Source organism: Acinonyx jubatus, chromosome A1, assembly GCF_027475565.1.
Source record: "Acinonyx jubatus isolate Ajub_Pintada_27869175 chromosome A1, VMU_Ajub_asm_v1.0, whole genome shotgun sequence".
Lineage (NCBI taxonomy): Eukaryota > Metazoa > Chordata > Mammalia > Carnivora > Felidae > Acinonyx > Acinonyx jubatus.
The window spans coordinates 8,886,154-8,902,336 of record NC_069380.1 but is presented as its reverse complement, the minus strand read 5'-3'; the positions used below and the strand labels follow the sequence as shown (position 1 = coordinate 8,902,336).

Below are 16,183 nucleotides of genomic sequence, written 5' to 3'. Positions count from 1 at the left end.
AATGAAATGTGGTTTTATACACACACACACACACACACACACACACACACACACACACACGAATATTATTCAGCCTTAAAAAGGAAGGAAATTCTGACACATGCTATAACATGGATGAACCCTGAAGACATGCTAAGTGATATAAACCAATCACAAAAAGACAAACACTCAGTGATTTCTCTGAAACAGAGTATCTAAAGTAGTCAAATTCATAGTAACAGAAAGTAGAATGGTGATGGGCAGGAGCTGGGAGGAGGCGAAGTGGGGAGCTGGGTGTTTAATGGGGACAGAGTTTCTACTTTGCAAGATGAAAAACTTCTGGAGATCTGTTGCACAACAATGGGAGTATATTCAGCGCTCCTGAACTGTATACTTGAAAATGGTGAAGACGATTAATTTTATTTTTTTTTTAACCACGACTAAACTTTAAAAATTAAGAATACATTGAAAATAAAGCAAAAGTCTCCTGGATGACCACGTTCCAATCTCATTTACTTCTACAGAGGTGACATCTGCTTATTAATGTGATGTGTATGCTTACAATTATTTTTCTATAGGTTTACATAATACATAGATAAAAATAGAAAGAATTTGTGTGGATTTTTGATTCAACACATACTACATAGGATGGCACCTATTTTCCATCAACACGCTTTTTTCATTTGACAGTCTACACCAGAGATATTTTAATGCTGGTGTATATTCATCCCGTTTTTTTTTTTTTTTAAACGGCCACACTGACCCACAGTATTAAGAGTGTAACAGATGATTTAATGATGCTACTTCTAATAGACGTTTCCGATTTTTGTACTAGAACAATCAATATCTCTTTGAGCTTACGTGAGAGTATTTCTTTATATTAGATAGCTAGAGATGCATTCTGGGATCATACGGTGTGCATATTAACATTTTATCTCCTACTGCCATGTTGCTCTCCAAGAGAGCTGAACCATCCGCGAAGCAGGAAAATAACCATTTGCCCACTTCCTCATTAACACTTGCTATTATCAGTCTCTTCAATTTTTTCCAGACTGATGGTTGGAAATGATAGCTCATTCCTGTTTGATTTTCATTTCCCTGATTGCTGTTGAAATTGAGGATCTTGTCATTGAGTGGTTGGCCATTTGGATGTTTTTCTCTCAATTGCCTTTTCACATTCTTTGCCCACTGCCCACTTTTCTTTGGTGCTTTCTCTCCCTGGTGTGTAGGGATTACTTAGACAGTCTGTATATTTATGCCTTGTCTTTTGTTATATATGTGGTAAATTCCTTTGGCACCATTTATTTTCTAAAATCATTCACTGAATTTTTTACTCAGTGGTTCAAAGGATCACCTTTGTCATTTACACAACGCCTGTATGTACATAGGCCTGTTTCTGGACTCCATTTTCTGAACTCTGTATTTAAGGGATCTATTATTCCCTTTATGTCATATTCTAAGAGTGACTAGAACTATAATGTACTTTGATGCCCTCATTAGTCTCCTTTTGCTGGTCTGGTGCATACTCTGCTCCTAATGAATTTTTGAAAACATTTGACATGGGTTGGAAGATTTGGGCTGTGGAAGTAGGGGCTTTGGCTCGTATTGCAATGAATGTACAGATTACTTTGGGGACAAGTGACATTTAAAATATATGGAGTCATGCAAGCTAGGAACCTGATGCTCTTCTTTGTTCTTTAAAACGTTTTATTTTCTATTCTCACAAGTGTTACATTTTGCTTGTTGGGTTTATTCCTAGGAATTGTAGAGGCTTTGTTGCTGTCGTGAATGGAATTGTTTTTTGGTTTTTTTTTTCAATTACATTTTCTAATTGCTTTGCGTTAGCATACAGGGAAGCTATTACTTTTGATATGTCGATTTTACACCCGGCCACACTGATACACTTCTATTGGTCAAACAGGTTTCAGTGTAATCGCTTGGATTTTATGGGTGGATAATCATGTCATCCTATGTCAAAGACATTTTTTGTCTTTCCTGCCCAATAGTATATCTTATTTCGTTTTCTTATCACACTGGCTGAAGATTTCTAGCACAATGAATGCCATAGCAGCCTTTCCTTGTTCTTTTAATAGGAATACTTCTAATTTTTCATCATTTGATGTGGCATTTGCAGGAGATCTCTGGCATATACATCTCTAAAATCAGACTTCCAGTAAGAAACCCATGGCATTTTGAAATATCATAATCTGACAAGGATTTGTTTATAAAGGGACTAGAGTCAATCCTCATTGTTCATGAGTCATATCTGCAAATTCGCCTGCTTGTTAAAATGTATTTGTAACCCGAAAATCAATACTTATGGTGCTTTTGCACGTCTACACACGTGTAGAGTGGCAAAAAATTTATAACTGACGTGCACCCTTCCAGCGGAAGCTGGCAAGGCCACACTGCATTCTTGTTTCAGCTCTCATACTGCAAACAAATGACATTTTTTTTTTAAATATAATTTATTGTCAAATTGGCTAACGTACAGTGGGTAAAGTGTGCTCTTGATTTTGGGGGTAGATTCCTGTGATTCATCGCTTACATGCAACACCCAGTGCTCATCCCAACAAGTGCCCCCCTCAATGCCCATTGCCCATTTCCCCCCTCTCTCCCACCTCTCGTCAACCCTCAGTTCGTTCTCTGTATTTGAGAGTCTCTTATGGTTCACCTCCCTCTCTGTAAATAATTTCTTTCCTTCCCTTCCCCCATGGTCTTCTGTTAAGTTTCTCAAGATCCACATATGAGTGAAAACTTGTATGATATGATATCTGTCCTTCTCTGACTGACTTATTTCACTTAGCATAATACTCTCCAGTTCCATCCACGTCGCTGCAAATGGCAGGATTTCATTCTTTCTCCAGGTAGTATTCCATTGTATATATAAACCACATCTTTTTTATCCATTCATCAGTTGATGGACATTTTGGCTCTTTCCATAATTTGGCTATTGTTGAAAGTGCTGCTATAAATATTGGGGTACACGTGCCCCTCTGCATCAGCACTCTTGGGTATCCCTTGGGTAAATGCCTAGCAGTGCTATTGCTGGGTCATAGGGTAGATCTATTTTTAAGTTTTGGGGGAACCTCCACACTGTTTTCCAGAGTGGCTGCACCAGTTTGCATTCCCACCAACAGTGCAGGAGGGTTCCCGTTCCTCCACATCCTCGCCAACATCTGTTGTTTCCTGAGTTCTTCATTTTAGCCACTCTGACCAGTGTGAGGTGGCATCTCAGTGGGGTTTTGATACGTATTTCCCTGATGATGAGTGACGGCGACACCTTTTTTGTATTTTTGTACTTTTGTCGACAATTTTGCTGTTTAAAATGGCCCCCAAGCATAGTGCTGAAGTGCTGTCTGGTGTTCTGAAACCCACAATAGCTGCAACGTGCCTTATAGAGAAAATCTGTGCGTGAGATAAGCTTCATTCAGGCACACGTTACAGTGCTGCTGGCCCTGAGTTCAACGTTCGCGCATCAATGGCATGTATTCAATAAGGTGCCTTTAAACAGAAAACACAGGTAAAACACGGTTCTGTGTTGACCAGTCGACAAAAATGTTGTGAGCAAAGTCTTCCTGGAAACTAACCCTGTCCTTCCCCTAGGACCAACGGTTCAGTATTCCCTAATTCAGTGTTCTTGGTGACTTTATAGAACCACGAATGAAGAGTATCTGTATTTACAAAGATTTGGGTGCCAGAGTACCACAAAGAGAAATGTACCTACCCAGGGCTTAGGAGACAGGCACGTTCAGCAACTCAAAGTCAGTCAAAAAACAGTGGAGGGAGTAATTATCGGAACCCAAAGAGTCCTGGGGAGTCCACTGCCCTGAGAGGCACAGTGACAGTTCCAGTGACCTGGGGGGGATGGAGACTGAGGAACAGATACCTTGAACTCACTCCTCTCCTCCCCTCAGTCTTCTTGCTGAGGTTCCTGCTAGTCAGTCTCAGCATGGAAGCAGAGGATGCAGCCAAGGAGAGGAAGTGCTTGTCCTGTCTACACAGGTGGGTGAATACTGGACTTCAGGGCACAAGGAATAGAGCAGCACGATGGGATCACCTGCTGGCAAGATCCTTACATTCCTAATTTACTAACAAGCTTTTTTTTTTTTTTCTAATAGGTATTACTGCTGCATTTTATCAAATTATTTTTCAGTACCTATAGTTTCTTCCGTTCATCTGTTAAGGTTGTGAATTATATTAACAGATTTTCTCCTGTTAAGCTACCTTCTGTTACCAGGATAATTCAGCTCGATCACCTTGCCTTATCCTTCCAATATACCGATTCAATTTGCAAATGTTTCAGATTTTTGCACGAATAATCAGCCTAATTTTCTTTTTCAGTTTTGTTATTTTGGTAAATCTAGTGTCCAAAAATTAAATCGGAAAAAATTTCCATTTTTCCTATGCTCTGCTATCGCTTTTATAACATGGGAATTATCTCTTCCTGGAAGATTTTTTAGAACCCATAACGTTTTCTGGGTGCCTTCTTCTTATAGTTTGTGCTTCATATTCCAGTTCTCTTCCTCTAATTTTTCTTTATAACATCACTCTTTAATGGCCAGATTATATATGCTTGCATAACATGCAAAACAATTTAACAACATATTTTCAAAATGATGACGCTCCCCCCTTCTTGCTGTCATCATCACCCACTAAGGTGCCCATTCTTAATACTTTATTTGCCCTTCTCCACCCTCCTCTACACTCACACAGACATATACAAATGACTAGTGTTTCTTCAAAAACGAAACATACTATATACATCACTCTGAAACCTCCTTTATTCCCCACAAATAATAGAGAATATATATCCCTTCAGATAACTGAGAGAGTATAACTCATTATTTTTAATGGATATATAATATTCCATCAAACAAACATATTGTGATTTTTTTTTTCTGACGGGGGGGAGAGAGGGAGGGGGAGAGAGAGAGAAAGAGTGGGAGAGAGAGAGAGGGGGAGAATGTGCACGCACACGTGAGCGGGAGAGGGGCAGAGAGAGAGGGAGAGAGAGAATCTTAAGCAGGCTCCACATGCGGCTCAATCGCACGACCATGAGATCATGACCTGAGCCCAAATCAAGAGTCGGATGCTTAACTGACTGAGCCACCCAAGTGCCCTAAACATACTGGATTCAATCAAGCATTTCCCCATTCCTTTACAGACGGAGGTGAAGTTTTCTTTCCTTTTCCTCCCTCCCTCCCTCTTTCTCTTTTTTCCACTATAAACGCTGCCCTTGTAAATATCTTTGTACATCAGTACTTCTATTTCTATAGACTAGATTCCCTAAAAGGGCTAAGTCAAAGGGGATGTAAATTGACAAGAGGTAAAACAGGACTCGATTTTAACCAGAGGCCCCAAGAGTCTGAGAAAAAGAGATGGTGGGCCTTTTCATATTTCACAGAGGTCCTACCAATGTATGCACAGGAATTGCAAAGGTGGTGGTCAAATTCTTTTGGCCAACACTCACTTAAGAGTCAAGAGTGATGGGGCACCTGGGTGGCTCAGCTGGTTAAGCAATCCAACTCTTGGTGTCAGCTCAGGTCATGATCTCACAGTTTTGTGAGTTCGAGCCCAGCATCGGGCTCCGTGCTGACAGTGTGGAGCCAGCTTGGGATTCTCTGTCTCCCTCTCATTCTGCCCCTTCTCCATTCGTGCTATCTCTGGGGAAAAAAAAAAAAAAAGTCAGGAGTGGGGATAGAAGAAGCCGGGCTGAGAGACACTTTCTGTGCAGAGCGTTCTTGGACAACTGTGGCACTGTGCTTCTTGTCACCCCAAGGGGAACACTGCAGGATGTGTCTCCCTCACCTCAAGCTAGTGAGGGGTTTCAGGGGACCACCATGAGAACTCCGTATGTGTCCCTTGGAATATGAGGTCATGATGAGCTGGTTTCGGACTCTGCAGTCAAGAGGCTGACGGCAGTCGCCTGAGACAGCAAAGTAGTAAGCTGCCTCTGCCCTGCGCCTCCCTTCCACCGTCAGCAGAGACAAGAGAGTGTGGGTGTTTCCCGTGGACTAGATGCGGCACGTGCAGGACAGGGGGAGCCTCGAGGAAGTTTGAATCCTGCTCAGAGAGGCGCCTGGGGGAGCGATGGGCATCTACGAACACGGAGTAAATGTGGAAGACACTGCCCAGGCAGAGGAGGACACTTAAAGTGGCCCATGCAGGTGGCACTCCGTACATCGCAGAAGTAGCAGTTGGGGGTTCCTAGTGGCCAAACCTCGAGGAAAGTGCTCCATGGGAAGAGAAACATCGCCTCTAAGGATCTACCAAGCCCAAAGAGCATCTCCCTCACCTCCCCCACTTTTTAACAGTAAGTAGCAGACAAGCAACGCCTTGCCTGGCCTCCTCATCCTTACCTCCCCTTCCCTACCTCCAGCCTGGGCCAGGGGTGGAGGCGGGCAGGAAGAAGACCAGCGGCCCGCCCGCCCCTCCTCTCCCTCTGCCACGCCTGCCTGGCGCAGGGAGAAGCTTCACGCAAAATCCAGAATTTTGACTTTTACACAGGACTGAACGTTTTAAACGTTGTGAATAAAAGCGACCAGAGACTTTTTTTTGCAAGGGACGGAAAAAGGTATGCCTGCAAATTTAGCTAGGGAGGAGGAAAAAGAATCACACAGAGAAACGAGTTGCTTTCTGCTTGCTTCCGTCGGTGCCCTGCTTCTTCAAGATTAGGGACGTGTGAGTTATCCAGTGTACCAGATATTGTCTCACTGCTGTGCAAAACAAATTGTAGCAATGCACGCACCTAGTGGCAATACACGAGAACGCTTCTTCTCTGAACCTTTGCCAGGGCTATGTATTCTCATAATTGCAACCCTGCTGAATAATATTCTGTTGTGTTCATTTGCTGCCCTGGGCTCAGAGACAAGGTCAGGTCTATCACAGAAGGACAGCATTTGGAAGCTGGATTGGACATTAGAAATGACTGAAACTTAAGAGGCGGGGGGGGAGGGGCTGTCAAAACCTCAAAGTGAATCATTACTACCACTTGGTAGAAGAGTTCTCAGGTCCATGCCATTGACTAGACTCGAAATTCTTCCTGAAAATTCACCTTTTAAAAGGAAAGACCGTCTGAGGTGCCTGGGGGGCTCAGTCGGTTAAGCGTCCGACTCCGGCTCAGGTCATGATCTCGCGGTTTGTGAGTTCGAGCCCCGCGTCGGGCTCTGTGCCGACAGCTCAGAGTCTGGAGCCTCCTTCGAATTCTGTGTCTCCCTCTCTCTCTGCCCCTCCCCCACTCACACTCTGTCTCTCTCTGTCTCTCAGAAATAAACATTAAAAAATTTAAATGGGGGCGCCTGAGTGGCGCAGTCGGTTAAGCGTCTGACTTCAGCCAGGTCACGATCTCGCGGTCCGGGAGTTCGAGCCCCGCGTCAGGCTCTGGGCTGATGGCTCAGAGCCTGGAGCCTGTTTCCGATTCTGTGTCTCCCTCTCTCTCTGCCCCTCCCCCGTTCATGCTCTGTCTCTCTCTGTCCCAAAAATAAACATTGAAAAAAACAATTAAAAAAATTTTTAAATGAATAAATAAATAAATAAATAAATGGAAAGACCGTCTGGGGCACCTGGGTGGCTCAGCCGGTTAAGCGTCTGCCTTAGGCTCAGGTCATGATCTCATGGCTCATGGGTTCGAGCCCCCCATCGGGCTCTGTGCCTACAGCTCAGAGCCTGGAGCCTGCTTCGGATTCTGTGCCTCCTTCTCTCTCTGATCCTTCCCCCCCTATTTGTGTACTCTCTCTGTCTCAGATATAAATAAGCATTTAAAAAAATTAGAAAAAAAAGAAAGATCATCTGCTTATGACCCCAAAATTTCTGGCAATATGATCTCATCATATGAAGATCATTGGTTATATTTACTGGTTCTCACAGGAGGCATCTCAAATATTTGGTGCTTTGATGTGCACTAACATCCAGATATATTTAATGAAATCTCACTGACTTCTTCTCATGTCAGTTTTATTTTTTTAGCTTTCCCTATTATATTTTTTAGATGTTTATTTATTATTGATTTTGAGACAGAGTGAGAGAGAGGGAGGGAGGGGCAGAGAGACAGGGAGAGAGAGAGTCCCAAGCAGGCTCCACAGCAGAGCCCCACACAGGGCTCGATCTCACAAACCGTGAGATCATGACCTGAGCTGAAATCAAGAGCCGACCGCTTAACCAACTGAGCCACCAACTGAGCCACCAACGGAGCCACCCAATTTAAAACCGCAAATTGTTCACTTTGAGAATCAAGGTAGGACTGTTTCTGGTTGGACAGGATGACAGGTGCGAGAGCACAATGGTCCCCAAACCGCACAGCTGTGTATAAAAGCCAGCCACCTAAGAAGCTGCCATAACATACGCATCTTCCGAGAAATATGTCTAGGTTAGTGAGCTTTATGACCTCGTGGCCTGGAACTTCAAAGCCACTCACCTGTGTGGAGAAGGCAGTGGGAAAGGAAGACGTGGCCCCCAGTATCGCTTTCTGTGGATCAGAATATGCTGGCCAGCTGCACCAGAAAAAAAGAACCAGAGAGGAATTTTGAAGAGCAAAGAAAATAATTATTTAATCTTACTCAAGGGGAATAAGAAGCGACACAGCACAATAGATACCACATGTGTCTCCTTCAGCAAGAGCCTGGCTGTTCTTAAGTCCAAGGTATATGACGTCTCTCTCCCCCCAAACACAAATTCCTTCCAGTTTACTTGGTTTTAACTCAGCACGCATCCTTGCGATTTTTTTCTGTGTCACATCCAGAGAGACTGTACAGATTTTTGTGTGGGTTTTTAAGGGTATTTTATACAAATAGCACGTTGATCAGGCGATTTTCTCACGTCAGTCTCCTTCAAAGTAATATCACGTTAATATCACAGTTGAATTTATCAGACACACATTTCTCTTCTCTCACACCGTCCGCTCTGTCCTCTGGCAAACGTTAGACCCCCAGCCGTGCGGCAGAGCTATAAAATACTAGAGAAAAAGAGATCCAACGGCCTCCAAGGGTCATTCACTAGGAATCACACAGGAGCAGAGTCATAGGTGGCAGGCCTAGGGGCAGCGTGTAAAGAACGCTTCTTTTTTAAAAAAATTATTTTTGAGAAGAGAGAGACAAGAGCACGAGCGGCGGAGGGGCAGAGAGAGGGGGAGACACAGAATCCGAAGCAGGCTCCAGGCTCTGAGCCATCAGCACAGAGCCCAAGGCAGGGCTCGAACTCACACACCGTGAGATCACGACCTAAGCCCAAGGCGGACACTTCACCCACTGAGCCACCCAGGCGCCCCTAAAGAATGTTTCCAACTGAAGAACGCTGTTCTGTTTTTCACATAAGTAGAATCACCCACATAGTTTAGGGGTACACGCCTAAAAATGAGAACACCTTCATTCACCCCCCGGTGGTATTTATTCAGTACCTGCTCCGCGTTCTTCCAGCGGGAAGCCAACTTTTGTCTCCCGTCTCCTGGACACACCATGTCACGCTCTGCCTCGTCGATCACGTCTCTTCCTCGACGTCTGCCCCCCTCCCACCCCCCCAGGACCTTGAGCGCATGCCCTGCCCGCGCTCGCAGACGGAGCTCAGCGCCCCCTGCGTCACCACGTCATCACGTCACCATGCTCTCTGCGGCCTTTGCGGTCACCCCTGCCTGCTCACGCTTCCCCGGTCTTGAAAGACCTCCTGGCCTTCCTTCTGAGCTTGGGGGCGACCGCCGTTCCCTTTGTGGCCGTGTGTTTGTTAATTTATTCGTTTTCGTTTTTTTTTAATTTCAGCAGTGAAACATACCTCGTGGAAACGTCGGCCGGAAGTGCAGCCCATGTGCGCAAAGCCCTCCGCTCCGTCGCCCGCCACCTCCCCACCCTCCCAGGAGGCAGCCACCGGTAACGCTTGTGTGTTTTTCTCAGACAGGTGTAGGCGAACAAATGTGTATCTGTTTCCGCGGAGTTCTTTTTACCCCATTGAGAACCTATACGCAGCTCTGTAGCTTGCTATTTTGTTGTTTTCAAATCACTTGAAAAATGTAAATCACATAGAAGTATATTCGATGCAAGATAGGAGTCTCTCTTGTGGTATAGTTGCCCATGATGCCAAGTCGTTATGTCATCATTCTGGGTCACCAAAAAAAAAAAAAAAGGAATAGAGAAAAAAAGTTCATTGCCCCAAAACACGGTAAAGCCATTTGAATCTTTATTGAAGTCTCTTTTTTGTTTTCTTTCTGTAACTCTTTCCCTCTCTCCCGCTCTACACACAGTACTGGTGGACATTCAAGTTCCCTGCTGGGGACTGTCACAAGCAGTACTGAATAAACAGCTTCATGTATATCCACCTTTGTGCACATGTGAATATTCTGCAGCACAGAATATTTGGTGCAAATGTGGGTTAGCGTTCAAGTGACACGCATTAAGATTATATTAGATCCTGCAAATTGCCCCCCCCCAAACAATCTGCACTCTCCCTAGCAGTGAAAGAGATGGATTGTCTTCACGTCCACATTAACACGGCACTACCAATCTCTGAAATTTTTCCTTTGCCGATCTAACGTGTTCAAAGTAGGATCCAATTATTTCATTTGAATTTCTGTTGCATATTTTACAAGAATTGCCACTCAGCCTGTTGTCTTTAATGTCATTTGTGATGCCCTTTGGTATAAAAAAGTGCTTAACTTTTATATAGTCAACTTGTCAAGATTTGTCTTTATGTTTTCTTGTTTTCCTTTTGTCCTTTCAAAAAATTCCTTCCCCAGGCTAAGCTTATTAAATACCTTTATAGTTTTATATAAATACGATTTAAAATATACAAAATGTGTGTGTGTGTGTGTGTGTGTGTGTGTGTGTGTGTGTGTGTGTATTTCTGGGCTTTTTTTCCCCATTATGCTACGTATGTCAGCAATAATGGCACCCTATTAGAGTTACTGTAGTTTTAAAGTCTTTTGATGTCTGACATAGAAAATCCACTTTTTTGTTCTTTTTGGCCAATTTCAGGAAACAACTCATCAGAGTCCATTTTTAAAGTCATAGAAATTTTTAGTGAAATCTCCTTGAATAAAGATTATTTAAAATAAAGTCCATGGGTGGCAGGGGTGGGGAGCGGCATTGACAAGCTCCTACCTGTTCCTGTGAACCTAAAAGGCTACATGCACGTGTACATGGCTGTGTACAGGCCTAGGGTTGTGCACATTCTTAGGAACACCTGAGAAGGCCATACGTTCTCACCTCTCGCTGACCTTTAAGCTTTGCACAAGCAAGAAGCAAGAACTAAAGTAGAGTTATCAACTGCTGGCAGGAGCTTTGAAGATACGTGTCCACACACACCAGAGCCAAAGGACGAGAAACATATTGGTTGGAGGCATATTCGCTTTAAAGGCATAAAGGTTAAGATAGCTTTCCCAGAAATCCAGCCCAATGACTTCCACTTGAATCCCAATGATCTGATCTAGGTCATATGCCCACATTTAACCATAAAGACACCTGGGAGAGTGAGTGCCTTAGCTCCACACGTTGCTACTATCCAGGAAATCAGTGTTCCGTGCCTACGAATGGCAGGCTGATCATTGATAAGGCAACTAGCAGCACCTTCCTCAATGTGTTCAATTTCTACTTCTTGAAATTATCTTGGAAACTAATGGATTTTTTTTAAGTCTTTGTGGTAGGAGTTCGGTGGGTACAGAGTTTTGCAATGAATCAATTAAAACAAGATTGTCGATAGTATTTTTATATTCTTGATTATTGCTGTCAATAGAGGTGTGTTAGTCTCTCATCATGATTGTGCTTTTTTAACCTGGCAATACGAGGACCTTAGAATGCTTTATTGAGAATCATGGCCAATATACTTGCTCTATATCAAGCATTGTCCTAAGTGGTTTACATATATTAACTAATTTAAGCATCACAATAACCTGATGAGCTCAATACTGATACTACCTTCATATTAAGAGAAGTATAGAGACATACAGAGATGTGGGTTAGTTGTCCAAAGCAAATTAGTAAGTACTAGATAATAAGTACCAGAGTCAAGATTCCAACTGAGGCAGTCTGGCCCTAATATCTGTTCTCTAACCCAAGCACCACTCAAACCTGACCACCCATCCAGTTGTTCAGTATTTTAGTTCTAGTCTGTTACACTCATCCCCAAATTGGGTATTACTTTTTTTTTTTTATTGTATGCCATCTATATTTATGTCTATTTAGCAGTGTCTTTTCTCACAATTTCTTCTGGTCCTAGACATTACAATTCCATCTGGGGCATGTTTTCCATATTTCCTTAAAAGTTGCCTTTGTGGATGCTTCTTTATTGTCTCTTAATACAATGAAAATAATTCACTATGTTACTGTCACTGAAAAATAAGATTTTACTCTCATTGACATTTCTTTGTAGGTAATCTGGCTTTTTTCCTGGTTGTTTTCCAGAGCTGCTTTTGATCTTTTATGACCTACAGTGCCTCTATGTTTTATCTAGTTGTAGACCTTTTTTGCTACAATGAGTTGGGTAGAGGCAGAGAGAGAGGGGAGACAGAGAATCCCAAGCAGGCTCTGTGCTCTCAGCACAGAGCCCAATGCTGGGCTCAAACTCACAAACTGTGAGATCATGACCTGAGCCGAAACCAAGAGTCAGATACTTAACCGACTGAGCCACTCAGGTGTCCCAGAAGTCTTTTGTTTAGTAGTATTCATCGATCAGGAGACAATAGCTTTGCAGAGATAATGCTCTCTCTTGTTATGAATGCAGCTTCCAGAACAGGGAATTAAGGACCTCTGAACCTTTACTCCTCCAGAAAAACAAAGAACAGTGGCAAAAACTGTCAAAATCAACTTTTCCCCAAAACTCTGGAAATTAAAATCTTCAGCAATCTTATGAGTGCTTATTCAAGAAAAACAGCTGAATCTCAGTAAATGGAGTGACCTTGTGACCTTTCAACTTGACCTAATCCCATTTACATCTCCCTAGCTGTTCAGTGGCCTTGAAAACTAAATAAAATAGCTCTGAAAAGCAGCAGCCTAGCAGCTACTAGGGGGGACAAAATGAGCCCCCCAAAGGACCATCCCCTGAGAACTGCCACTATTTGATGTGTTTCTCAGCTTGCTGAAAAGTTCTGCCCTTAAGGCTTCTTTTTCCTTGTCTTGTTTCTGATTTTAGAGGAAAAGCTTTTAGCTTTTCACCATTAAGTATGATGTTAGCTGTGGGTTTATCATTTATGGTCTTTATTCTGTTGAAGTATGTTCCCTCTAAAAATCCACTTTATTGAGAGTTTTTATCATAAATAGATGTTGAATTTTGTCAAATGCTTTTTTTGCATCTATTGAGATCTTATGAATTTTTATCTTTCATTTTGTTAACATATTGTATCACATTGATTGATTTGCAGAGATTGAACCATCCTTGCATATCTGGAATAATGCCATTTAATTATGGAGTATGGTCCTTTTAATGTATTTTTGAATTTGGTTTGCTAATATTTTGTTGCAGACTTTTGCATCTATGCTCATCAAGGATATTGACCTGTAATATTTTTTTGTGGTATCTGTCTAGCTTTAGTATCAGGGTAATTCTGGCCTTGTAGAATGAGTTTAGAAGCATTCCTTCTATTTATTTGGAATAGTTTGAGAAGGATAGGCATTAAGTATTTAAATTTTTGGTAGGATTCACTTGTGAAAAGTCCTGGACTTTTGTTTGTTGAGTTTTTTTTAATTACTGATTCAATTTCATTGCTAATAATCAGTCTGTTCAAATTTTCTCTTTCTTCCTGATTCAGTCTTGGAACACTATGTTTCTAAGAATTTATCTATTTCTTGTAGGTTTTCCAATTCGTTGGCATATAATCATTCATAGTAGTCTCTTATCCTTTGTATTTCTGGGGTATCAGTTGTAACTTCTCCTCTTTCATTTCTGATTTTATTTATTTTGGCCCTCTCTCTTTCTTGATGAGTCTGGCTAAAGGTTTATCAAATTTTTGTCTTTTCAAAGAACCATCTTTTAGTTTCATCGATTTTTTTCTACTTTTTTAGTCTCTTTCATTTATTCCTATTTTAATCTTTATTATTTCCTTCCTTCTACTAATTTTGGGCTTTGTTTTTCTTTTTTAGTTCCTTTAGGTATAAGGTTAGATCATTTGAGATTTTTCTTGTCATGGGTATGTATTGCTATAAACTTCCCTCTTAGAACTGCTCTTGCTGGGTCCCATAGGCTTTGAACTGTTGTATTTTCATTTTAATTTGTCTTGTGGTGTTTTTCTTTATTTCTTCATTGACTTATTAGTTGTTTAGTACCAGACTTTCCTTCCTTTTTATGGCTGATAAATATTCTATTATATGTACGTACTGCATTTTATTTATCTTGTTGGATATTGGATACTTGGCTTGTTACTGGATACTTGGCTTATTTCTACCTTTTGGCTACTGACAATAACGCTGCTATGAACATTTGTGTACAAATATCTGTTTGAGACCCTAGTTTTCATTTTTGCGGGTTATATACCCAGAAATTGAATTGCTGGATCATATGGTAATTTTTTTTTGATTTTTTAAAGTTTATTTGTTATTTATTTTTGAGAGAGAGAGTGTGCACAAGTGAGGCAGGGGGAGAGAGAGAAAAGGAGAGAAAGAATTCCAAGCAGGTCCTGCACTGTCAGCACAGAGCCCGATGTGGGACTTGAACTCATAAACCATAAGATCATGACCTGGGCCAAAATCAGGAATTCAATGCTTAACTGACTGAGCCACCCAGGCGCCCCTCATATGGTAATTCTGTGTCTCATATTTTGAGGAACTATCAGTCTGTTTTCTAGAGCAGCTGCACCGTGTTACATTCCTACCAACAGTACAAGACGGTTTCAATTTCTTTATCCTTGCCAACACTTGTTATTTGCTCCTTGTTTTTTTTCTTAAGTTTATTTATTTATTTGGCGGGGGGGGGGTAGGGAGAGTGCGTGGGGGAGGGTCAGAGAGAGGGAGAATCCCAAGTAGGCTCCACACTGCCAGCACATAGCCCAATATGGGGCTTGAACTCACAAACCGTGGGATCTTGACCTGAGCTGACACCAAGAGTTGGACGCTTAGCCAACTGAGCCACCCAGGTGCCCCATGTTTGTTTATTTTTAATAATAGTCATCCTATGGATACTATCAATTGAGTCTTTAGTTTCAGTGATTACGTTTTTCATTTTTAGAGTTTCCATGTTTTTCAGACTTTTATTTCATTTTATTTAATAACATTAAATATGACTATTTGTTATTCTGAATGTGATATTTCTATATTTGAAGTTTTCGTATATCAGTTTCAATCATCACTTTTACTACTCCTTTCACTAATGGTGGCTTTCTTCTCTGCTTAGTTTTTAAATTATTATTACGAATTTCCTATTTTCCTTATACACTTGTCTGTGGGAATTATTTGGGCTTTTGGTTGAGTTCCTTTGGAAAGGATTTGTGTTGACTTTTACCAGCACCTGGAAGGCACTGCTAATTTGGGACTACTTTAAATTTATTTCTGGCTTGAGGTTGTTCAGACTCCTAGGTAGTATAAACTTGTACCGAAATTTATGTGGGGAGTAGACTAAGATTATGAATTCTCAAGAGAGACTTTTACCCCTTCAGTGAACAGCAAGGTCAAGGTTTCTCCATTGTTTCTTAATGTATGTTGGTTTTTATTTCTTTTTCACCTTAACACAGACAGAATATTTCCCTTGGGTCCCATTTGAATGCAGGAGGGAGTGTCTCCTTTTATATTTGCTCATTTTAGCAGGCTCTCAGCTTTATTTCATTGCCTGAGCCTTAATTAAGATAAGAGATATTTTACATTCCTAGTGGTAAAATGGACCACAGCAAAGGTACAAATTCTTCTCAAATTAATTTGTAGTTTAAAAGAAATTCCATTCAACATTCCAGAGTTATGTGTGTGGCAGGAAAGAAATGTGGTGAAATAATTCTAAGAATAAATTCATGTGAAGAGGAAGAAATTGAGAAATGGGAAGAGGGAAGAATTTACCTGCTTGATATTGAGCTATATCATAAAGCTGTCCAAAGGAAGTGGTATATACATAATTAATAATAAATAAATGTAAGAGCCTGAATGGCTCAGAAGTAGACCCTATAAAACATAAGCTTAATATATAACGGAGAACTTGTCATGAGTCAATGGTGAAGGGGTGCATTATTCAACAAATGTAAACAGATTATGCGGTGGGGGAGGTCTATATTCTCCCTTTATTGCACACATTTGATAAATCTGGGATA

At 41.6% G+C, this 16,183-nt stretch overlaps 1 long non-coding RNA gene across 2 annotated transcripts in view; it reads right to left on the bottom strand.

Moving 5' to 3' along the window:
* The window catches only part of LOC128313534 (uncharacterized), a 59,864-nt gene extending 50,371 nt beyond the window's left edge, over positions 1-9,493 (bottom strand). Inside the window, exons 1-3 of one of the 2 annotated variants that reach the window (XR_008294401.1) lie at positions 9,374-9,493; positions 8,396-8,471; positions 2,149-3,483 (exon numbers count right to left, since the gene is read on the bottom strand). This is a non-coding gene — a long non-coding RNA (uncharacterized LOC128313534). Of the gene's footprint in view, positions 1-2,148; positions 3,484-8,395; positions 8,472-9,373 lie in introns of those variants that run through there. The other variant, XR_008294394.1, reaches the window with a different exon arrangement.
* Positions 9,494-16,183: the final 6,690 nt, after the last annotated feature.